This window comes from Myotis lucifugus, unplaced genomic scaffold, assembly GCF_000147115.1.
Source record: "Myotis lucifugus unplaced genomic scaffold, Myoluc2.0 scaffold_26, whole genome shotgun sequence".
In the NCBI taxonomy this organism is placed as follows: domain Eukaryota; kingdom Metazoa; phylum Chordata; class Mammalia; order Chiroptera; family Vespertilionidae; genus Myotis; species Myotis lucifugus.
The window spans coordinates 9900509-9909064 of NW_005871074.1; the positions used below are offsets into that span (position 1 = coordinate 9900509).

At 43.4% G+C, this 8556-nt stretch overlaps 1 pseudogene; it reads left to right on the top strand.

Annotated features, from left to right (window-relative positions):
- Positions 1–6507: 6507 nt before the first annotated feature.
- Positions 6508–7824, top strand: LOC102437672 (annotated as a pseudogene).
- Positions 7825–8556: the final 732 nt, after the last annotated feature.

Sequence of the window (8556 nt, forward strand, 5' to 3'; positions counted from 1 at the left end):
GACTGGAGGTGACAGAATGAAACCAGGGAAAACAGATGTGACTGCAGACCTGGGTATAGGCAATGGGTGAGCATAGGGAAGAGCCGGAGTCACGTGGATATGTGTCCATGTCTGAGAGCAAACACTGGTGGTATTGATTGAAAAGAGGCTGCACCAGAAATGACAATTAAAGGAGATCCTTATGATCAGACATTATGGCTGCACTGTGGTTCCCGAAGGCCAGCTTATTTTAGGGCTCAATTCCATCTGGCAGCTAGTGGCTTAAGGAGCAGGCTTCCTGAGGGAGGAATTGGCTAGCTGTGAGCCCAGGGTTTAGGCCCCCATCAATCAGAACAAGACTTAAGCCTTGACCCCTGTCCCAACAATGCAACCTCTAGCCTGGTACTTTACGCAGAACCAACACATTCAAACATCATCACCTCCAGGTTCAGAAAAGCCAGTTTCAAACAGTAAGCTGCCACCCAGGTTGCCTACCTACCCAATTTGTCCCTAACCTATTTTTCATGGTCTTCATGTTCTGATTCCAAAGATTAGGCTATTATATCCACCTCTGGCTATTTCTCTATCCGCCTCCAGACTGTTTTTCTCTACTGCTCTGGCTTCGTCTCTTACTGTCTTGGGAAGAACTCCCTTCTCTGGCTCCTGGGCTTATAGAATGTTCCCTCCACCCCTGCTCTAATGCATTTCCTCTGCCTGCCATGGCAGCCTTCACCCTGTATGAGGGTGCATTCTGAAAAGCAGGGAAGCAATGTGTCAAACAGGGATAGGATAGAGTTTCTGTTGGAGAGACAGAATATATTTGGTAGGGGCCAGGATGAATGAGGTTCCTAATAAACTCATCCTAGGCCAGTCAGGGAAATGTGGTGGTCAAGAGCTTAACATGGTACCTCTTTTCACACACATCACAGATTTTCTCATTGGCCAGAAACGTATGTGCCCCTTCATCTGTCCACAGAAATTCCAAGTGAATCTGTCACCATTTTTAAAATGGTGACCACTTCCTCTGTTTTCAGAATTTTGTGTTGATTTATTTATTTGTTAAGAGACAATAAGTTAGACTTTCTGTATTTGCATAACAGTTTCACCTTTGACTACCCTGTGACTTCACAGAATAATGTAAGCTTTCTAAGTCTCAAATCCTACATCGATAAAGAGATATAATGTTAGTGTATCTCTTATAGGGTTGCTTTGAAAAATTAAATTGAGAAGTTCTATTTAAAATTAATATAATAAATGTTCAATAAATGATGTCTGATGTCATCCTCATCCTTATCATCATTATAATCATCATTGGCTAAGTAGCAGAAATGGTCTTCCTGGCTTTCCACTCCTTTAATACCTCCCACAATAACATTTTTAGCTTGTTTTTATGGTTTTTCCTCCCAATCACTATCAGACAAAAGATAGCAGGTGCTATATATGTCATATTTTAAGAATCCTCATTCTCATTGTCCATGGGTAATTATTCCTGAATCATTTATTACTTTTGGGTCTAAGTAAACTTCTTGGCCTTCTATTTTTATCTAGAAACAGCAGAATCTCCAGGTTCTTATTCTAGTCTCTGTTAATTCTTTGCCTCAGGAAAATCACACTTTCTAGTGCTTATGTTTAGGTCCATGTTTGGGATTCCTTAAGTCTCATCCTGTAGATGACCTCTTACCCCCTAGGCCTCTATCCTTCTCCTGTGAACTCAGCTTCCAAAAGTTTCCAAAAAGAATAAAATTTTCCTTTACAGGAGTTTGAGGCTAGGAATGAAGATATTATTTGTAAAAAATCTCAAACATGGCTAGTCTTCTGAAACTGGCTGTCAGCTGAGTCACACCACGGTTGATTTCTAGGCACATGTCCTTGGTTTTACCAGATCAGACCTTGGAAATGTGGGTCATGAATTGTCAAAGGAAATATTTGTTCATATCTGGGTAATCTTGCATCTCTTATTGATAGTGGGTTCAGAATCCAGACTCATTACAGTGGATTTCTTATTCAGCATACCCACAAAAAATGTTTAAACCTCAATATTTTAGAAATGATTTAAAATGGATTATAAGGAATAGAGGATAGACAGAAAGGAAACTTATACCTGTGGCTGTGGCCCAAGTATGATCCTATAGTTAAGAACTAAGTGGACATGTGACCTAAATTCAAATTGTAGCTCCAATTCTTATTAATTGTATGACTTAGAGCAAGTTTGTTAATCGCCTATGCCTAGTTTCCTTAAATGCAAAATATGGAGAACACTAACTATTTTATAAGATTCAGAGGATGGTTAGATGAATTAATACATTTAAAAACTTAGAAAGATTCCTGACTGACTCAGGAAATAAGCAACCTGACATAAATAATCACAGAAATTTCAGTGGCATGCAATAATAAGAATCAATTTCTCAGATATCTGAGGATCGACTGGGCAAACTCTAAGCTAGAAGTTTCATTGGGGTGCTACTCCATATTCCCCTCATCTTCCTTGGGCCAGTGAGTTAGGCAAGGATATTCTTCTGTTCCTATGGCAGAAACTGCTGGAGGCTAATTCCAGCATGTCATAAATGCAAGAAGTTTCATCAAAAGGTTGATGAAACTTAAGGCTTCAGCAGGGCTGAAAAATCATATTACCTGCTGCTGAAATAGCTGAAAGCATTTCCCCAAGCCTGAAAATCTACATGTTATTATCTCCTGCTGGCCAAACAGCTGAACAGCCGAAGGCATTTCTCCCAACCTGACAATGCCTACTGTATACCAAACTTTACCTTTTGATATGTATATCTGCTTTGCTATAGGCCAAAATGTGGGGAAAAAGAGCCCCGGTCCGGAGATAGGAAAGAACTTGGTTACTGAAGCTAGGTCTCTTCTGGCTCCCCCATGTATTCCAAATTTATATTTCTAGTCTTTGTATTAATTTACATGCAGCGCTTCTTCAGATTCCTGAACCCTTCTAGACGCTGAGAAATACCCCTTCAAGAAACATCAGAGGTCAAGCACAATCTAGCAAGCACATTTAACCCTTGTGTCTTTCTCATTTAGTGACATCTTGTTGGCCACATAAGTCATGCAGATAAGCCTAACATCAAGGACCACTGAATTATATTCTGTCTTTGTTGGAGGGACTGCACGGTTAGATGGCTAAGGACATGGATTTGAATGAGAGAGAGTATGAAGAATTTCAACCAATAAGTTAGTCTATTGCATTGGCATATATTAAAAGTTTACTTAAGATTAGCTATTTACAGCAGTACCATCCCTAGACTCTCTTAAAAGAAGATTCTTCTTTCTGACTACTTCCATTTGATACCCTCTTTGTCTTCCTGAGCACTGCCCTTATATGCTCTCACTACTCACTGTTATGCAGTGACTCTTGATGACACCCCTCACTTAGGGCCTATACAGCAGTGCTACATGCAGGCTCTCAATAGCAATACAATTCCTCATGCCAATTTCTTCCATTATAAAATGTAATTATCTAGAGCCAATTTCTCCTCATTCTGAGGCACTTGCAGTTTGACAGGGAATCTGAAGAAAATCTATGTGCTTTGTACAGTAACACTGCAATTAGTATATTTGTTATAATAAAGGGCTATTAAAAGTTTTAATAGCAAAAAATGAGATCATATAATTGGCTTGTAAGTCTAGGGCAGTGGTCGGCAAACTGCGGCTCGCGAGCCACATGCTGCTCTTTGGCCCTTTGAGTGTGGCTCTTCCACAAAATACCACGTGCGGGCGCGCATGTACAGTGCGATTGAAACTTCGTGGCCCATGCACAGAAGTCGGTATTTTGTGGAAGAGCCACACTCAAGGGGCCAAAGAGCCGCATGTGGCTCGCGAGCTGCAGTTTGCTGACCACTGGGGGATCTTGGAAACATGAAACATAGGTGTTCTTATCAAAGAACACCCAAGAGGACATCAAGTTGACTTTGATCCTTGTATGCTGAATGATGACCTCTCAGAGATGTCTCTGTTTTAATCTCTGGGACATGTGAATATGTCACCTGATATGACAAAAGGGGACTTTGCAGTTGTGGTTAAGATAAGAATCTGAAGATGGGGAGATTTTTAGATTTTCCTGGTTGGTCCAATGTAATCACAAGGATCTTTCTAAGAGGAAGGTTGTAAAGTTAGAGTCAGACAGAAGGCAATGTGACAATGGATGTAAAGGAACACAGAGAGATTGGAATATGCCACACTACTGGTTTTGAAGATGAAGAATGGGGCCACAAGCCAAGAAATTCAGGAAGCCTCTAAAAAGCTGGAAAATACAAGGAAATAGATTCCTCCCTAGGGTTAGAAGGAACATAGCACTGATTAGCTATTTTAGGACTTCTGACTTTCAGAACTGCAGGAGAAGAAATTTATATTGTTTATAACCACTAATTGTGGCAATTTGTTATAGCAGTGATAGAATCCCTAGAACCTTTGGAAAAATGAAATTAGGCAACAGGCTATTGTTTATATTCTCATATGGTCATAACTGAAACTGGAGAAGCCCATAAATGTTCTCTCTGCTAGGCAACAGTACTTACACTTAGTCACTAAAACTGATACCGTGCTTTTGCTAAGACAGAAAATTAAGGAACCAAGCATCTGAGCTCTCTAGAGTTAGCAAGCTAGCTCAAACTCCATTTTTTCAAATGTCTGTCTCATGTGTACTTGAACTCAGGCTTTCAACAATTCTGTTGCACAGCAGGTACTAGAGGGCCTGCTTTGTTTCAGGGATTTGTTTCCTAGTTTCTTCTAAACCTAGGCATTTAGAATCTCTCCTTTTAGAGCTCAGGGACTTCCCACAGCTGGAAGTTCTATGACTACGTAGGTCTGCTTTATGGATAGGCAAATAAGAAAGCAACAACTTTTGAAGCATGAAAAGTGGGCTCATCCCTGGTACTGGAGAGGATTTGACTAATCTGAAGATAATAGAAAACACAAGTGGCTTAAATAAATGAATGAATTTCTATTTTAAGCAAAATAATAATAATAATAATAAAAATAATAATAATAATAATAATAAAAACTGACACCAGATAAGGAAGACTGATGTAGTATGATTAGGAGGGAGAAAGCCTCCGTCTGTATTTCTGCTTCACAGTCTAGAGCATGGCTTCATGATCAAGGTTGATTTGTTGTCCAAGCTGATTGGCAGAGGTCCAGCCATTATCTCCATGTTTTTGGCAGGAAGAAGGAAAAATAGGGAATGCAAAAAAGCACACTTCCCAGCAGAATCATCTCCCTTTAATGAGCTTTTCTGAAAGGCCCCCAGGGTCACCACTTTATATTTTATTAGTCACCCCTACCTAGCTTTAAGGGAATTTAGTAAAAGTAATCTTTTTGTTTGTTTGTTTTTGTTTTTTGAGAGGAATATTTTCTCAAAGAAGAACATTCTAGTTCCTTCCAGTCCTATTAGAAAAAAAAGAAGGGTAGAATGGATATTGATTAGGCAATAGTTTGCCCCTTCACTACCCAATGACTGTGAGAACTATGTATAGAATACATTCACCACCTCCCTAAAAAAGTTTATTACAAATTTTTAGCAAATTATTGTATCCAGCTCAATTTTCAGGACATCTGGGTGATGTAAAGTTCTATCATATTCGATGTTTCTTCCTTTGAAACGCAAACTCAAAAGCAAGTTATCTTCTCCAAAACAACCATGATGGAGAAGAAATGGGATAACTGCAATAAAAGCAAACACACAAAAAAACAGGGAGATATTAGAATAAGTTTAATCAATTTATCAGTCAGTTTTTATCAATGTTGTTTTTAGATCATGTTTTTGTTGTTTTCATATCATGTCTTTATTATTGTTATATCATGCTGTTATTGTTTATTTATTAATCAATTTATATTATTTTCATATATATTTTACTAATTTTCTTTCATCTCTGATACTTCTATTATAGAGAAAGGGCAAATAGTGATATTAAAATATTCCTTCTAGTTAATTTCCTTTCAATGTGCAGGAATCCATGCACTGGGCAAGTCCTAATATATATAAAAACCCAGGGTCCATAACAACCGAATGGATGACCAGTCCATCCCCCAGCCCTCAGGCTCCGTGGCAGCAGCAACTGGTGAGCAGATAAAAGGGAGACCACTTGGTCCCTCCACCGGCCCACAGGCTCCCATTGATCAGGGGATGCTTAACAGGGAACCAGAGTGAGTGGCGTGAGGACTGGCCAGCAGTGGAAGGCCCACCTCTTGGTCCCTCCTCCTGGCCCTCAGACTCCAATCAATCAGTGGCAGAGGTGGGTCAGAACTGGGTACTGGCTTCCTTAGTAGTCCTGTAGGTTCAATCTCCAGAGAACAGGACAGGCACCAATGCACCAGCGCCTCTGGCAAGATCCCGACAACACTACCGGCCTCCTGGAACTTGGCCTTGGGCACTGTGGCCGCTTCCCCTCCCTAGATGCTCCACAAGGAAGAAAGGATACCGCCAGCAGCTCCAGGAGCAACCAGCAGTGACTGACTGCTCTCCCTGTGCTTCCTCCAGGTCACTCGAGCTGGCCCCCACCTCCCCTGTTCCAGATGAAGTGTGATCACTGCACACAGAAGGAATGTAGTAAAAAAACAAAAACAGATGACCAAGAGAATGCCGCAGTCAATATTTGGAGTCTGGCTCAGGAGAACGGAGAGAAGGGAGAAATCCATAAGTTGGCCGATGCCAAGATATTTCTGAGTGACTGCCTGGCGTGTGACAGTTGTGTGGCTGCAGAGGAAGGAGTCCAAGTTTCTCAACAGAACACCAAGGACTTCTTCTGTGCTCTGAACCTTAATAAGAAATGTGATACCTCACAGCACAAGGTGCTGGCAGTGTCCATGTGTCCTTAGTCTCTGCCTTATTTTGCTGCTAAACTCAGCCTCAGTGTCACTGATGCATCTAGAAGGCTCTGCGGCTTTCTCAAATGCCTTGGGGTGCACTGTCTTTGACATGAAGATAGCTGCCGACTTCAGCATCCTGGAGAGTCAGAAGGAATTTGTGCGTCGGTACTGCCAGCACCGTGAGGAAGAGCCCCGGCTACCCATGCTGACCTCTGCCTGCTGGGACCGATATGCAGAGCGTGTGCTGGGTCACCCCATCACCCCCACCTCTGAACGGCCAAGTCTCCCAAGCAGATCATGGGCTCTCTGGTGAAGGATTACTTCACCAGATGGCAGAACCTGTCCCCAGACAAGATTTTCCACGTCATTGTGGCCCCATGTTATGACAAGAAACTGGAGGCCCTTTGAGAAGATGTTCCCACAGCTTTACATAGTTCCCAGGGTGCTGACTGCTTGTTAACCTCAGGTGAAATTGTCCAGATAATGGAGCAAAGTGACCTCGCCTGGAATGACGCCACCATGGACACTCTGTTTGGAGACATGAAGGAGAAGGAGGTGAGGCTCCACGAGGGTGCCAGCTCCGATGGGTACCTGGTGCACATCTTCAGGCACATGGCCAAGGAGCTGTTCAACAAGGATGTGGGAGTGCTCACCTACCACACCCTGAGGAACAAAGACTTCCAGGAGGTCACCCTTGAAAGGGACGGAGAGGTTCTGCTATGCTTTGAGGCTGCTATGGCTTTCAGAACATCCAGAAGTAGTCCTGAAGCTGTAAAGGGGCAAGTTCTCCTGTCACTTTGTGGAGGTTCTGGCCTGCCCTGGTCATGCTTAAGTAGCAGGGGCCAGGCCCAGGTGGATGACAGGCATGCAGAAGGGCACTGTTGTGGCAGATGGAAGGCGTCTACGCTGCCATCCCGGTGTGGCCCCCTGGAGACCAGAGCCCATGTGCAGGAGCTGTACCAGGAGTGGCTGGGGCTGGGAGGCGACTCCCCCTGGGCCCAGGCAGCCCTGCACTTTGCCTAGCAGAGCTCAGGGCAGCCTGCCAGGACATCAAGTGGTAAAGGTCCAGCAGACGCCCGGCCTGCAGGCCGCCTGAAGGGGGGTGTCAGACACGTGAAGGAAAGGCTTAGCATCTCTGTCATTGCTTCTGTTGGCTCCTTTCCTCTGAGGGGTGCTGTCGTCGTCACATGGGTGCAACTGGAACAGTGTATCTCAAGAGGATTACCCCAATGTACATATCCTTTGATGATGAAAACTTCCCAAAGAACAAGAATGGAGACAGACTACTGTCCTTTAGGCTTAAAAAAAACTCCAGAAGTGTCCTGTGAAGAGCTGAGACTTGGTTCTGTCCACGCGACTCAGAGAGATTAGGTGAGGAAATGGCCTGGGTTGGCCCTGACTTTACCCACTCTGTTACTCTTGAAAGTGTCTTTGCCACAATGTGAATAAACTGTCACCTTTTGGAATAGGGGCTCATACGAAAGTCTGCATTCCCAACTTTTCTTGAAACAGATCTATGTTCTGCAGCTGTGGCCACCATCCTGAGATCAGGTCCGGTCAACCAGGTCCTGTTGCTGGGAATCGGGGCACTGGAGTGGAGGCACCCCCCGCCACAGTGCCCCTTTACATCCAGGGATTGAACTGAACTGAACTCACTTTGGGGGAGGCTTGGCAAGGGTGACAGGTGTCACAGATGGAAGGATGGAGAATGGAGAGGCGGACACCCTGCTCGGTCCCTCCCTGGGTGGGGTCAGG